The sequence below is a fragment of the Oryctolagus cuniculus genome, unplaced genomic scaffold (assembly GCF_964237555.1).
Source record: "Oryctolagus cuniculus unplaced genomic scaffold, mOryCun1.1 SCAFFOLD_69, whole genome shotgun sequence".
NCBI classification, from domain to species: Eukaryota; Metazoa; Chordata; class Mammalia; order Lagomorpha; family Leporidae; genus Oryctolagus; species Oryctolagus cuniculus.
In genome coordinates, this window is record NW_027208355.1 from 207,338 (window position 1) to 221,674 (window position 14,337).

A 14,337-nucleotide genomic window follows, 5' to 3' on the forward strand; every position below is an offset into this window, starting at 1 on the left:
GGAGTATGTTCCAAGCCCAGACTCTGTGGATCAGGGGGGCGGTGGTGCCCACACATGGTGAGTTGCACTCCCCTCCATGTTCTGAGGTCTACAGCAGGCACCGTAGCATTTGTTAGGGCCCCCAAAATTTCTGAAACTCTTCTGGGAAGTGTTCCAGGGAGGCCCTGCAGTGAACTCTAGGTTGATTATTTGGAGGCCTTTTTTAAACAGAAAATATACACATTGCCTCCAGATAACAGAAGTCAGTCCACATTCCTTCCTCCCCTCCCCCTTTATGCCAATTCAGAAAGGGATGGATAAAGTCTCAAAAGCCCTTCTTGTGCTGTTGCAGCTGCATGTCCTCCTTTAATTATCATTTATCCACCATGGTGAGCCCTGAGTTCCCACTGTCCTCTTTCTCCCTTCATTGTATCTAGAAGCAAGGTTGTATTAGAGAAACTGAGTCTCTGAGTCAGGAAGACTTGAGTAGGGTTAGATATCTATGTGATAGCTCGGGTTAGAGAACTCTCACTCTCAAAATATTTTCTCATTCTGAAATTCTGTATTATCAGACATTGTTTGAAATAAATGAGCTAGTAGAATTTGTGTGTCACGGATATTGGGGTGATGTAAATTTGAACTCGGATTCGTTGGTGTGCACTTAGTTTGTAATTTGCAAGACACTTTTACCCTCTTGCTTAGGTGAGATGCATCTGCCAGCTTCCCCCATGTGTGTGTCACAGGCCCACAGCACAGTGGGTTATCTATTCTCAGGGGGCCTTAGATAGGAGTGGAGGGGGGTCTTATAGGTCAGGAGAGAAATATAGAACAGGACTGAGATGGGGATTCTGGGCAGGGGAAGGAGAGGGGAGATGGATGGAGAGAGGCCTTCCACGAGGTATAGGTATGCATTCTCTTAGGAGTGGAAGAAGACTGGCTATTGCTCTGAGTGCACAAATAAACCCAGTGCTTTTCTCTGCATAGAAAGAGCCCCATGGGCTCAGGAATACCAGAGAAGGGCTCTGTGTGCCAGTGGGAAACGTGTGGTATAAGAAGGTGGGTGTGGGAAGCATTGACCTTGGATTTGAATCTGTGTTTAAATAGATTACTTTAAATACAGTTCATGTTTGGAAAAGTCTCACATTCATACACATTTGTGACAGAAACAGCCTTGGGAAGTGAATTGCATGATTTCTCAATTTCTGTCACTTCCTCTATTGTCACTCCTCCGCGGGCTCGCGGGAGAACGACACCGGACCAGACGCTGTTGTTTAAGCGAATGACTCTGCGTCGTGTGCTCAAGTTTGCTCCTGTGCTAACCGCATTCTAACCACATCCCACTTGGTGTGTGCCCGCATTCTTGTTATTCTTTCGGCGCGTGGTGTGAGATGTCTGCGGCGCCTTGTGGCGCATAAGCGAATTCCCCCGTGCTGCTTCTATGTCGCCTTTATAGTCCTCTCCCACCAATCCGTGCTCTGCTGCCCACGTGCTGAGCACGCTGCTTTCTTCCAATCAGAGGTTGGGTCAGCTCCTGCAACTCATTAGTCAAATTGATGAAGCAGCCGAAGCTGCTGTGTAGAACTTGTTTACTCCCCCTCAGCACCATGTTGTGGGAGCCGGGCCCTGCTTCCCACACTCCATGGCTCCCTTTAAAGGGTAAGAGAAGGAGTTCAGTTCACTGTTGGGCAGAAATTCCCTGCCAATCATGGAGCACCCAGTGCTACTTTCCCTGACTCCATTGCTTTCCATATATGGTCACAAAGGTGTATGGGAGATGCTGAACATGGGGTTTAGTCCCAAATGTCATAGTGAAGAAGTCATAGTGAAGAAGGAATTCTAGAAAACAGCAGGTTGGAGTATGAGAGGTAGTTAGAGAGGGGGCAGCAGGACTGCAGTTAGGGCCTAGGATTCAGCTTTCTTCTTGAGCAGTAAAACTAACAAACACAGCCTTAGAATAACAAAATTCTGAAAACATGGGCTACCTTTCAACTGGGCCAGTTTGATGGTGTTTCATTCAGACTTAATAGAAGTCAAAGCTTAAAACAACCCACACAGGTGCTGTCTCCTAACTACTCAGCATGGTGTGGGCAACTTCTGTTGTCATTTTTTCTTGAAGAGAGCACCTGCTGATGAAGGTGCTGTTATGACAAAGCTATCTATGAGAAGCTGAGTGGCGTGTAAGAGACCTTCCCATCAGGTCGGGGACAGAATTTACATTCTATCTCATGGCAAATATAAGCCTCTTGGTGGCATGTTGACTTTGGAGAATTGTATCTTTCTTTGATAGTGGTAAAAGCCCCCTGGAGTCTATACCTGGGTGATCCTGTTAAGTCCCAGTGCTGTCTGTATAAGTTGCTGGTACTACACTGTTATATTACTTCCTCATCTTAGTTGCTGGTTGGTGGCAGTGGATGAAACCATGGCAGAGTGCATGGGATATGTCTCGGTGGTCATCAGGGGTGGGGTGTGATGTACTCATTAATTTAAGCATCTGACTGGATGTACTGAGTACCCTGTCCCAGACACCAGGCCAGGTACTGAGGACAACCTGCTGAGCAACGCAGGTTATGTTTCCTGCCTCACTGGACCTTAAACCTTAGCTATTGCAGGGTTTTGTAAAAAGCTCTAGTATGCGAGTATAAAATGCCATGGGATTCAAAGATGAGAGCATCTAGCCATGTATAAGAATGAGGGATAAACTTCTGGAAGAAGTACCCTTTGTGCTGCTATCTGATAATTAAGGAGGATTTATATATTCAAAGGAACTATTCATGGCAGTTTGCTCTTTTAAACAACATACAGCATCTAAATACAAGAACTCCAGAACCACCAAAGATTGCTCTGAAGATAGTAGGAATCATATTTCTCCCTGCCAGGGCTGAGAGCTGACCTTGGATCTCTGGAGTACTTCATCCTACAGCCAGGCCTGAGAATATCCTGTTGGTGGTGGTATGATTCTGAGAGCTGACATCAAAGATGATATTGCTTTTCAAGTACCTTCAAAGGTGAGCCACTATGAAATACTTTATGTTGACAGATGACCTCTTAACCATAAGAACCATGCCTGGCACAGAGGGGACACTCAGGGAATATTTATTGAGTGAAGGAAGGCATTACCCCGTTGATGTTTATTGAGGCGGATTAAGGGCCCCATGATTTTGCTGAAATTCATGCTTAGTGTATACTTTGCCCTCTACAGAGACATGCTAGGCTTTAGTATCTAGAGTGATAACATGGCAATTGGTTGAAGCCACCTAGTACCCAAGATTCTAGGCAGAGTTCCTTGGCAGAATTTTACATAGGAGGTTTATTGCCCAGCCTTGACTTTCTTGAGGGAGGTTAGGAGTATAGTGTAAGAGAGTTGAAGAAGGATAAAAAGGCATAGCAAACTGTTTTCCCAGCCTGACACACACAAGCACGCTCAAAACAGTTCATTCCAGCCATCCTTACTGGGGTTTTGCTTCGCTGGCCTCTTATCCTCATCATGTCTCTGCATCCATGGACATTTCCTGGGCTCCTTGTGTAGAGCACTGTCTCCAGTGCTGTTGCAGTGGAGCCACAGGAGGAGGTACTACAGCCTTTTCCTGGGAGCCTGGTGGTAAAGGTGAGTAGTTAGGATATGTATGTGAAGAAGAAATGGTCATGTGAAACAACAGACGGGAAGAACTCAAACATTTCAAGAGCAGAAGTCATACTGTGATCTCAGGACTGCCAACTTCAGATCATGTGTGGTAGTAAGAGTGGAGAAGGGAGCTGGGAGTGTGGAAATTGTTATAGACAATGCAGATTCCCAGGGCCTGCGCTCATCCTCCTGAGCAGAATCATAGGGAATGCTGCCTTGTGTCTGTGTCCAGCATACAACCTCCCATGCTGCTGCTTATGGCCCTGTGGTGCCTGGATCACTCATCTGGGGAGACAGCATAGAGGGAAGGTTGCATAGGTGTTTGACCCTGAGGGAACAGGAGTTAGATAGGAAAGTGGAGAGGAAGAGGATGCCATTCTGCTGAGGGGTGGAAAGAGTAAAGGCACAGGTCTGTTCCCAACAGGGACTTTCCTACCCCGTGTCCTGTGCTAGGGAGGATCTGTCTGACTGCCTTGTGTTTCTCCTTGTGGCCTTTGCTCTTCAGTGGGCAAAGGAGGAGCTGACCAGCTGACTGTGCAATCTCTGGCCTCCTCTGTGTAGTATTTTAATTGGGAGGTGGTCTAGTGGAGTGGCTTCAGGTTCTTAGATGCCAGGGAGGCTGAGCACACTTTGGTGTGGTTTGGGCTCCCACCAGCTCATCTGCTTGGTGCTGTTATGCTGCCAGAGGGGTGGGGGCATTTTGCCAGCTTTCTCTTTCCCTTTGCCAGACCTGAAGTTTTCAAATGCTCACTTGTAAAGAAATAAGAATTGGAGGGTTAAAATTAGCACTCAGAATTAGTCATCTGCACATTCATTTGAGCTTTCTGCTTCTAGGTTTAACCCTTTGGGGGCAGTGCCAGTAGATGGAAGTTAAATGAACCACAGAAAGCAACTCAGTGTGAGCTTCTAGTGACTTTGGATAGCCATGCACTAGGGGGTGCCCTCGTCAAACTTGCCTCTAGACTTTGGGGTGGGATTTTCCCCCCAACATAATTTCTTGCCTCTTAACAACAGTCATCCATTTTATTGTAATTATTTGCTTAGTTATTTCTGTCTCATGGGCCTATACTATTTACTTACAGGGCTCTATCCAGTGTGTCACCTCTGTAGTTTCTGGCTCAAGAGATATGAGTTGTGAAGATAAATGAACTCCAGATGACTGTTGACCCTGCTGAGCTCTGCTGAGAATTGCCAGCTGGCTCTGCCCCCTGACTGACATAGTGTGATGACCCCATTGCCAGGGTTGAGCACTGGATTGGCACCTCCTGGTTCACTGACAAGTGGGAAGTAGTGCCAAGCAACAGAGGATGAATTCAGGGACGGGGCATAACACAGTCTTAAACTCTGGGATTTTCACCTTCTAGCTGTGTAGCTCTGGAGAAATCACTCTGTGTGCAAGCCCTATGACAGTATAAAATGAGAGCTGGCAAATAATCATTGCCATACCTTACAAGAGTAGGAAACAGTAACAGGCTTTTTAAAAAGATGTATTTATTTGAAAGCATGACACATAGGAAGAGACAAAGAGAAATAGATCTTTCTGCTGGATTAATCTACAAATAGCCATGATGGTCATCGTTGACCATGCTGAAGTCAGGAGCCAGGAACTTAATCTTGGTCTCCCACATGGGTGGCAGTAGGCCAAGTCCTTGGGCCATCTTCCACTGCCTTCCCAGGCACATTAGCTGGGAGCTGCATCAGAAATAGGCAGCCAGGACTTTTTTTTTTTTTTTTATCTTTTATTTAATGAATATAAATTTCCAAAGTACGACTCATGGGTTACAATGGCTTTCCCCCCCATACCGTCCCTCCCACCCACAACCCTCCCCTTTCCCACTCCCTCTCCCCTTCCATTCACATCAAGATTCATTTTCGATTATCTTAATATACAGAAGATCAGCTTAGTATACCTTAAGTAAGGATTTCAACAGTTTGCTCCCACACAGAAACATAAAGTGAAAAATAATAGATGATTTTTTTTTAAATCATGATGAAATCAGATCAGACCTATTGTCATGTTTAATCCCAGTGAGAGTCAAGTTGGGAATTGATAATTTCTTTTTTTTTTTTTTTTTTTACAGAAGATCAGTTTAGTGTACATTAAGTAAAGATTTCAATCGTTTGCACCCCCATAGAAACACAAAGTGAAATATACTGTTTGAGTACTCGTTATAGCATTAAGCCTCAGTGTACAGCACATTAAGGACAGAGATCCTACATGAGGAGTAAGTGCACAGTGACTCCTGTTGTTGACTTTACAAATTGACACTCCTGTTTATGGCATCAATAATCTCCCTATGCACCAGTCATGAGTTTCCAAGGCTATGGAAGCCCCTTGAGTTCTCCGACTCTTATCTTGTTTAGACAAGGTCATAGTCAAAGTGGAGGTTCTCTCCTCCCTTCAGAGAAAGGCACCTCCCTCTTTGAAGACCTGTTCTTTCCACTGGGATCTCACTCACAGAGATCTTTTTGCCAGAGTGCCTTGGCTTTCCATGCCTGAAAGGCAGCCAGGACTTTAACCAGTGCTCAGATATGGGCTCCATCCTTGTTGATGATGGTTTAACAAGCTGCACCAAAAAAAAAAAAAAAAAAAAACAAAAAAAAAAAAAAACAAAAAAAAAACCAAAACCAACCAAACAAAAAAACTTACAGTTGTGTTTTGTAACTTAAAAGTAACCAAATAGGGGCCGGCACTGTGGCCTAGCTGGTGAAGCCGCTGCCTGCGGTGCCAGCATCCCATGTGGGCACTGATTCGGGTCCCTGCTGCTCCACTTCTGATCCAGCTCTCTGATACGGCCCAGGAAAGCAGCAGAAGATGGCCTGAGTCCTTGGGCCCCTGCACCTCTGTGGGAGACCTGGAGGAAACTCCTGGCTCCTGGCTTTGGATTGGCCCAGCTCTGTCAGTTGCAGCCATCTGGGGAGTGAACCAGCAGATGGAAGAACCCTCTCCCTCTCCCTCTCCCTCTCCCTCTCCCTCTCCCTCTCCCTCTCCCTCTCCCTCTCCCTCTCCCTCTCCCTCTCCCTCTCCCTCTCCCTCTCCCTCTCCCTCTCCCTCTCCCTCTCCCTCTCCCTCTCCCTCTCCCTCTCCCTCTCCCTCTCCCTCTCCCTCTCCCTCTCCCTCTCCCTCTCCCTCTCCCTCTCCCTCTCCCTCTCCCTCTCCCTCTCCCTCTCCCTCTCCCTCTCCCTCTCCCTCTCTCCCTGCGCCTCTGCTTCTCTGTAACTCTGCCTTTCAAATAAAAAAAGAGTAACCAAATAAATGTCACACATAAACAATGTATGGATGGACATGAGTACTCACAAATAAGAGTAATGTCCAAATAAAACAATTTTAGGAGACTGAAATAGCTGATGTTTATAACATGGAGGGAACCTTCCTCTTCCATGTGGTTCTTCCTGTTCTGCAAAGGGAGATGTTCTGGCTCAGAGTTATAACACCTTGGCCCAACGAATGATGGGCAAAGTTCAGATGTAGACAGCTTTCTGACCTAGAGATATTTCCTTGGCTGCAAGTGTAGTTGTGCTCTGTGCTGGGCCAGTATGATGAGATGAAGAGGCTGTGTCAGATTTGGAAGGACTTGGAAGGGCTTGGCCTTTTGGTGAGATCTTTAGAAGTCAAAGCCGGACCAGGAGTATTGGAAAGAGGAAGCATTTGGAAAGGTTTTGCTTGTGTGGCAAACTTCATTGTGTGATCATTTAATAGTCCATCTTAATGTACAAGTTCTAAGGTTTTTCCTTCAGCTTCCCAGGGAAACTCTGAGCCTCTGTTTAGTCCCAGAGACTGTTCTTCTTAAATTAACCATACCAGATGCACTGAAATTCAATCTTGGGTTTTTTTTTTTTTTTTTCCCAATTGAAATGGCAGCAGGCAATGGCAAAAACATAGTGCTACTCCTAATAATAATAGCAGATACCTTCTGAGTACCTTCTTGGTGTCAGATACTATTCTGAGTGTATTATAGGTAATCATTTATTCAATCTTTATAACACCTTTATGCAATAGATGTTGTGTTTCTCATTTACAATTGAGAAAACTGAGCCACACGATTTTTAAGCAAAGTTCCCCTTGTCATACAAGCAAGAAGCAGCACAGATGGGAGTCAAGCTGAGGCAATGTGGCTGCAGAGTCCATGAGAAGGAAGAAAAACCTGGGAGAAGGAGAACTATGGGTCAGATTCATGAGATAGCAAGAGTGATACTGCTATCTGTTCACTAGCGCCACACATTTATTTATGTATTGGGAAAGCGGAAGGATGGAGAGAAAGAAACAGAAGGATGGAGGTGGCGGGGGCGGTGGGGAGAGATAGAGAAGGAAAAAGGAAGGAGCTCCTTCATCCATTTGTTCTCTAGCCAAATGCTTTCAGCAGTCAGGGCTGGGCCAGGTTGAAGCAAAGAGCCAGGAATTCCAGCCAGATCTCCCACATATGTGGTTGCAGTCCTTGTACTTGGACCAACTTCCACTGCTTTACCAAGAATCACAGCAGAAAGTTTTATTGGCAGCATGGAGCAGCCAGAACTTCCGCTGGTGTCATAAGCAGCAGCTTAACTCACTGCACCATGCTGCCAGGCCCCAAGTGCTGCTCATAGCATTTTATGTGGCTGTATTTATGTCAAGCTAGGTCTATACTTCAAGAAATTATAGGAGTCTTCTGTAGGTGGCAGCCTTTAGATAACAACCTAGTTTAGCCCATTCACAAGCCTTTGTCACCTTTGCCACACTGGGTTCCTTGAGTTAGGGACTGTGTCTTTCACGTTTGCTCCCAGTTTCTGATTCATTGCTTGTGACATGCTAGTTGTGATCTTAAAAAGAAAGTTGTATATCCCTTGATGGGATGGAGCAAGATGGTTTAGTATCTGCTGACTTCTAATGCTCTTCATTGCAGCATCTGCCCCTGTGCACTCACAGCACTTCATAGATCCTGTGACTTAAGAAGTGCTAACTTGAGACTGGCTGTGTAGTACAGAAGGTTAAGTCACCACTTGCAGTGTCTGTATCCCATATCGGAGGGCTGGTTTGAATCCTGGCTGCGCCACTTCCAATCCAGCTTCTTGGTAATATGCCTAGGAGGACAGCAGAAGACAGCTCAAGTTCTTTAACCCCTGCCAAACACATGGGAGGCTATGATGGAAATTCTGTCCCCTCCCCTCGGCCTGGCACAGACCTGGCAGTTGCAGCCTTTTGGAGAATGAGCCAATGGAAGATTTTCCCTTTCTCTGTCTCTCTTTCTGTCTCTGTCTGTCTTTCTGTGTGTGTGTGTGTGTGTGTCTCCCTCCCTCTCTCCCTTTCTCTGTCTCTTGTTCTGCCTTTCAAATAAGTAAATCTTTTTTTAAAAAAAACTGCTAACTTGTGTTGAAAGATCATAGATGCACCTGTTCTTTCTGTGCCTCCATTTCCTTAGGATAAAGAGGCATGAACACTGATATCCATTTTTTAGAGTTGTAAAGCTAAATGTGTTAAGATACAAATGAGGTCCTAGGAATGGTACCTGACACAAAGTCAGCCTTTTCTAAATGTGAACTGTGATTAATATTGCAAGAATTAGGCACAGAGTTGAAGTCTTGAACTATGTGCCCCTGATGTCTGCTGTTGATTACGTTATAGGGAAAGACCCTGGTGAGCTCTGATCTCTTATGGTCCCATGCCTTCCATCTTTAGTTCACTTGGGTGCTCATAAATCCCCTAGTTTGATTCCCAACATTGCATCTTTGTGTTCTTTAAATGTAGCTTGGGTATAAGCTCTCCTTAACGGTACCCTGATTTCTAAGAGTCTTAATAGGCAAGGAGATTGTGAAGCCATTGATTTTCTCTGAGCCTTAGCCCTAAGTGGTTTATTCTATAAAGATGACTCTTGGCAGTGGTTAGAGCTTTGCTGGAAAAGAAGCTGAGGGTATAGAGGTTCCTGTTAAAGAAACAGGGCTGTCACTGTCCCTTCCACTGTGCCCCACCTGCAACCAATGGCTGCCCTTGGTTTCTGTTTTTAGAGCTCTGCAGTGAAGGCAGTGGTATAGAATTAAGGAAACAAGTTTTCCTAGTGGATTTAAGAAGTTGGCTTTTTTCTCTAACCGAATCTTTGCCCCTCAGCTCTAGCCTTTCTGCCCACTTGTTCTTTTATAATCTGGTATACTTTTTTTTCCCCTTTCTTTTCTGTCCTCCCTACTTTGCCCAACTTTCACCCCAGCTCCAAAAACAAGTAGTAAATAAAAATCTATTTGATCTGTTGACTCAAAGAGAGGAATGATGTCCAGTGTGAAATATAGCTTAAAAAATTCCATTTTAGCAAAAGATGAATTTTCCTCTTGGCTACACTAATATGAATTTATTTATTCTCATAATATGACCCAGATTAAGTATTTCCAGGTTCCCTGATTAACATTCTCTGTTGGTTCAAGAGACTGGCATGTTTGGGCAGGAGAGGAGCATCTGTTTTCTATCCAGTTGTGCTGAACTGCAGGGAAATTATAAAGGAAATTTGTGAGCAGGAATAATTAGGTTGTTGGAGACATGAGGGAAGGGAATGTAGAATACAAGTAGAGCAGGAAATAAGTACAGGCAGTCTTCAGAGAGAAGTTTTATAAAAAGATGAATATGACTAGAAAGCTGAAAAGAAGGAAAGAAAACTTGTAGAAGTTAGAAGAAGACAGGAATTATGACTGTGGTCACAAATACTCATTGATGAAGGTAGAAAACAGGCTCTTGTACTGATAGTTGGTAGGCGTGGATAGCGGTAGTCTCTTTAGAGGATAATTTGGCAGATCTGACTATAAAACCATTTAAATGCAAATGTCTTTTAGTGGGATTCAACTACAGGAATTTATTCTATGCATATTACTCAATACTAAAAGACCATGTAAGTTCTATGTAATTTTATTTGTGATGGAATAAAAAAGAAACAACCTAAATGTATATTGGTAGGGAATTGGTAAAGTACATTATGGTATATCTATACAACAGAATACTAAATGTCTAGTAATTTGAAAAATGATCTAGTAAAACAAGGTACAAAAAACATACCCCTTTGTATAGAAAAAATACATATGCATATATATATTTATGAAGTTACTTCAATAAGTTTATGGAAAATGGAGTTAAAAGATGGTGTTGTTTAGGTGCAAAAATTGAAATGCATTCAAAATTTGTCTTCTTTCTTTTTTTGAAGGTTTATTTGTTTATTTGAAAAGCAGAATTATAGAGAGACAGAGGCAGAAGCAGAGAGAGAGAATCTTCCGTTCTCTGGTTCATTCCCCAAATGGCATCAACCACCAGAACTGGACCAGGACGAAGCCAAGAGCTTCTTCTAGGTCTCCTCTGTGGGTGCAGGGGTCCAAGGATTTGGACCATCTTCTGCTGCTTTCCCATGCACATTAGCAGGAAGCTGGATTGAAAGTGGAGCAGCCAGGACTCAAACTGGTGCCCATAGGGGATGCCAGCACCGCAGGTGGTAACTTTCCCTGCTATACCACAGTGCTGATCGCCCCCCATTTTTTTTCATAATACATACTCTTCACAAACTTTTTAAAGGCCCTTTGTATGCATGTACTTCAAAATTTATTACAGCAAAAGAATCTTGTAGTTCCATTTTCCCTCCAGTGTGTTAAAGTATACATTCCTATAGCAGTTTCAGAGTGGCATCTAAGAAACTCTTAAGTGTAGTTTGTTCTGGGAAATAGGACTAGGCTAGAAAGAAGATAGTAATATTTTTATGCTCATCAGTATTTAATAGCTAATATGTCAATGTGTTAATTCTAGAAGTTTATTTTATTTAAAAGGCAGAGCCTCAGAGAGAGAAGAGGGAGAGAGATTGAAACTGAGATCAAGATCATCCCGGGTGGGCCGGGATGAAAGCCAGGATTCCCCATCTGGGTCTACACATAGGAAGTAAGGATTCATGCCCATCTTCCACTGCCTTCTCAGGTGCATTACCAGGAAGCTGGATCAGAAGAACAGCCATGATTCAAAGTGGATTTTTGATATGGGATGCTAGCATTAGAAGCAACAGCTTAACCCCCAGAACCAGAATGCTGCCTCCCATGAGTTATTTTTATAATTAGAAGATCTAGATTCTGATTTTAAAATGATAATTTGTAGATACTGGAGCAGAAAAAGGCCATTAGGTAATAACCAAAGAAATGCAAATACAATATGAACTTTAGTTAATGATATATCAATATTGAAGCCAGTGTTTGGCAGAGTGGGTTAAGCCACTGCTTGCAGTGCCAGCAATCCCATGTGAGTACTGGTTCAAGTCCCAGATGCTCCACTGCCAATCCAATTCACTGCTAAAGCATCTGGGAAAGTATTGGAAGATGATCCAAGTGTTTGGGCCCCTGCCATCTACAAGGGATGCCCAGGTGGAGTTCTGGGCTTTTCTTTGGCCTGGCCCAGACACAGACATTATAGACATTTGGGAAAGATCTGCTTTTCCCTGTCTCTGTAATTCTGCCTTTCAAACCAAATAAACTTTTTTTTTTTTTTTTTTTTTTTGACAGGCAGAGTGGACAGTGAGAGAGAGACAGAGAGAGAAAGGTCTTCCTTTGCCGCTGGTTCACCCTCCAATGGCCGCCGCTGCAGCCGGCGCACCGCGCTGATCCTGGCAGGAGCCAGGAGCCAGGTGCTTTTTTTCCTGGTCTCCCATGGGGTGCAGGGCCCAAGCACCTGGGCCATCCTCCACTGCACTCCCTGGCCATAGCAGAGAGCTGGCCTGGAAGAGGGGCAACCGGGACAGAATCCGGCACCCCAACCGGGACTAGAACCCGGTGTGCCGGCGCCGCAAGGTGGAGGATTAGCCTAGTGAGCCACGGCGCCGGCTCACCAAATAAACTTTTTAAACAAGAGGACAATATATGAATATTACCTCATTAGTTGTGATAATTATACCATGATAATATGGGAAAATAATGAGTGGAAACTGGCTTATATCTAAACTCTGTTTTCTGTTTATAATTTTTTCTGTAAGTCCATAGAAATTCTTAAATTTATTTTAAAAGGATAACTTGGTAGCCTATATTATGGGAAAACCTGATAAACTAGCATTTAAAGGTTGAAATTGAAGAGATGAATTAATACAGAAAAATTATTTTTCTGGATCTGGATCTAAAAACTAATTGGTTATGTTTCTTCTGAATGGTGAAGTGGATTGGAGTATAGTCACAATTCCAGAGAGAGTATTTGATTTTGTTCACAAAATTAGTTTTCTTTTCTGAATAAATTTTTACTTTATTTTATTTTATTTTATTTTATTTTTATTTGACAGGTAGAGTTACAGACAGTGAGAGACAGAGACAGAGAGAAAGGTCTTCCTTCCGTTGATTCACTCCCCAAATGGCCGCCACGGACGGTGCTGTGATGATCTGAAGCCAGGAGCCAAGTGCCTCCTCCTGGTCTCCCATGCTAGTGCAGGGGCCCAAACACTTGGGCCATCCTCCACTGCCCTCCCAGGCCACAGCAGAGAGCTGGACTGGAAGAGGAGCAGCCAGGACTAGAACCCGTATGGGATCTAGTCCATATGGGATGCCTGCGCCGCAGGTGGAAGACCAACCAAGTGAGCCATGGCACCGGCCCTCTGAATAAGTTTTTAAAAGGTTCAGTGTTGGTTACTTCAGTTTCACTCTCCAAAAATCACAGACTGGGAACGACACAGTGAAGGGAGTATATAAAAGCCTTGGGACTAGTGTTGTAGCATAGCAGGTAAAGCCACAACCTGTGATGCTGGTATCCCATATGGGTGCTCGTTCTTATTCTGGCTGTTCCACTTCTGTTCCAGCTCCCTGCTATTGGCCTGGGAAAAACAGTAGAAAATGTCCCAAGAGTTTCTTTCTCTGCTACCCATGTGGGAGGTCAGGATGAAGCTCCCAGCTTGTGTATCCTGGCCCAGTGCTGGTCATTGCAGACAACTAGGGAGTGATCCAGTAGATGGACTGGGTCTTTCTGACTCTCCCTTTCTCTTAGCAGCTCTGGCTTTCAAAATGAACAAATAAATATTTAAAAAATTAAAAGCCTTGGGGCAGGTGTTGTGCTGTGGTGGGTTAAGTTGCCACCTTGGATGCTCTCATCCCATGATGGAGTGCATGGGATCTAATCCTGTCTCCATTCTAGTCTTCCTGCTAATCCACAAGAATGAGAGACAGCATATGATTATCCGAGTACTTGGGTTCCTGACACAGGCCAGTTTGTATTCTGGTCCACACATATGGTGTCATTTGACCTGCTTAAAAGCATATTTTCCAAGTGGAGACACATTGGAGGTTAGCATTAGTTCAGGATATGAGTTTTAGTGAGGTACATTTCCGTACGAAACAGTGAAAAGGGACCCTGTGGTCAGCCCCATAGGCGGCCATCTCTGAGGAGAGTTTTGGAAATGAGAGTTAGCATTTCTCACAGTATTACTTTCAATACTATCTCCATCAAAACTTGTGATTGTACGCATGCATACACAAAAATACCTGTACACATAAATGCATACTAAAGTGGAAACGTGTGATGGTTGTGTACAGGTAACATCCATACAGTAATCTATAAGATGGTGTTCTCCCCATCCTGACACAGTGAGATGGAAACACCAGGATCCCTCTGCTGTCTGCTGCCAGTCAGGGGGCAAGGGAATCCTCATTTTTTTCTCTCCCCAATAGCCTGTTGCCAAGAATATGTTCTGGGTGAGTGTGGCTGAGAGGTAGGACCCAGACCCTATCTAAATGGTGGAGGTTGAGTACTGTGCAGGAGAACTCATAGATCCCATCTTCCA

At 44.2% G+C, this 14,337-nt stretch overlaps 1 long non-coding RNA gene across 4 annotated transcripts in view; it reads left to right on the top strand.

The window, feature by feature from the left end:
* The window catches only part of LOC103346015 (uncharacterized), a 43,362-nt gene that overhangs the window by 12,736 nt on the left and 16,289 nt on the right, over positions 1-14,337 (top strand). For all 4 annotated transcript variants that reach the window (XR_011386104.1, XR_011386106.1, XR_011386105.1 and 1 more), the window contains one exon: positions 2,856-2,984. This is a non-coding gene — a long non-coding RNA (uncharacterized lncRNA). The remainder of the gene's footprint in view (positions 1-2,855; positions 2,985-14,337) is intronic.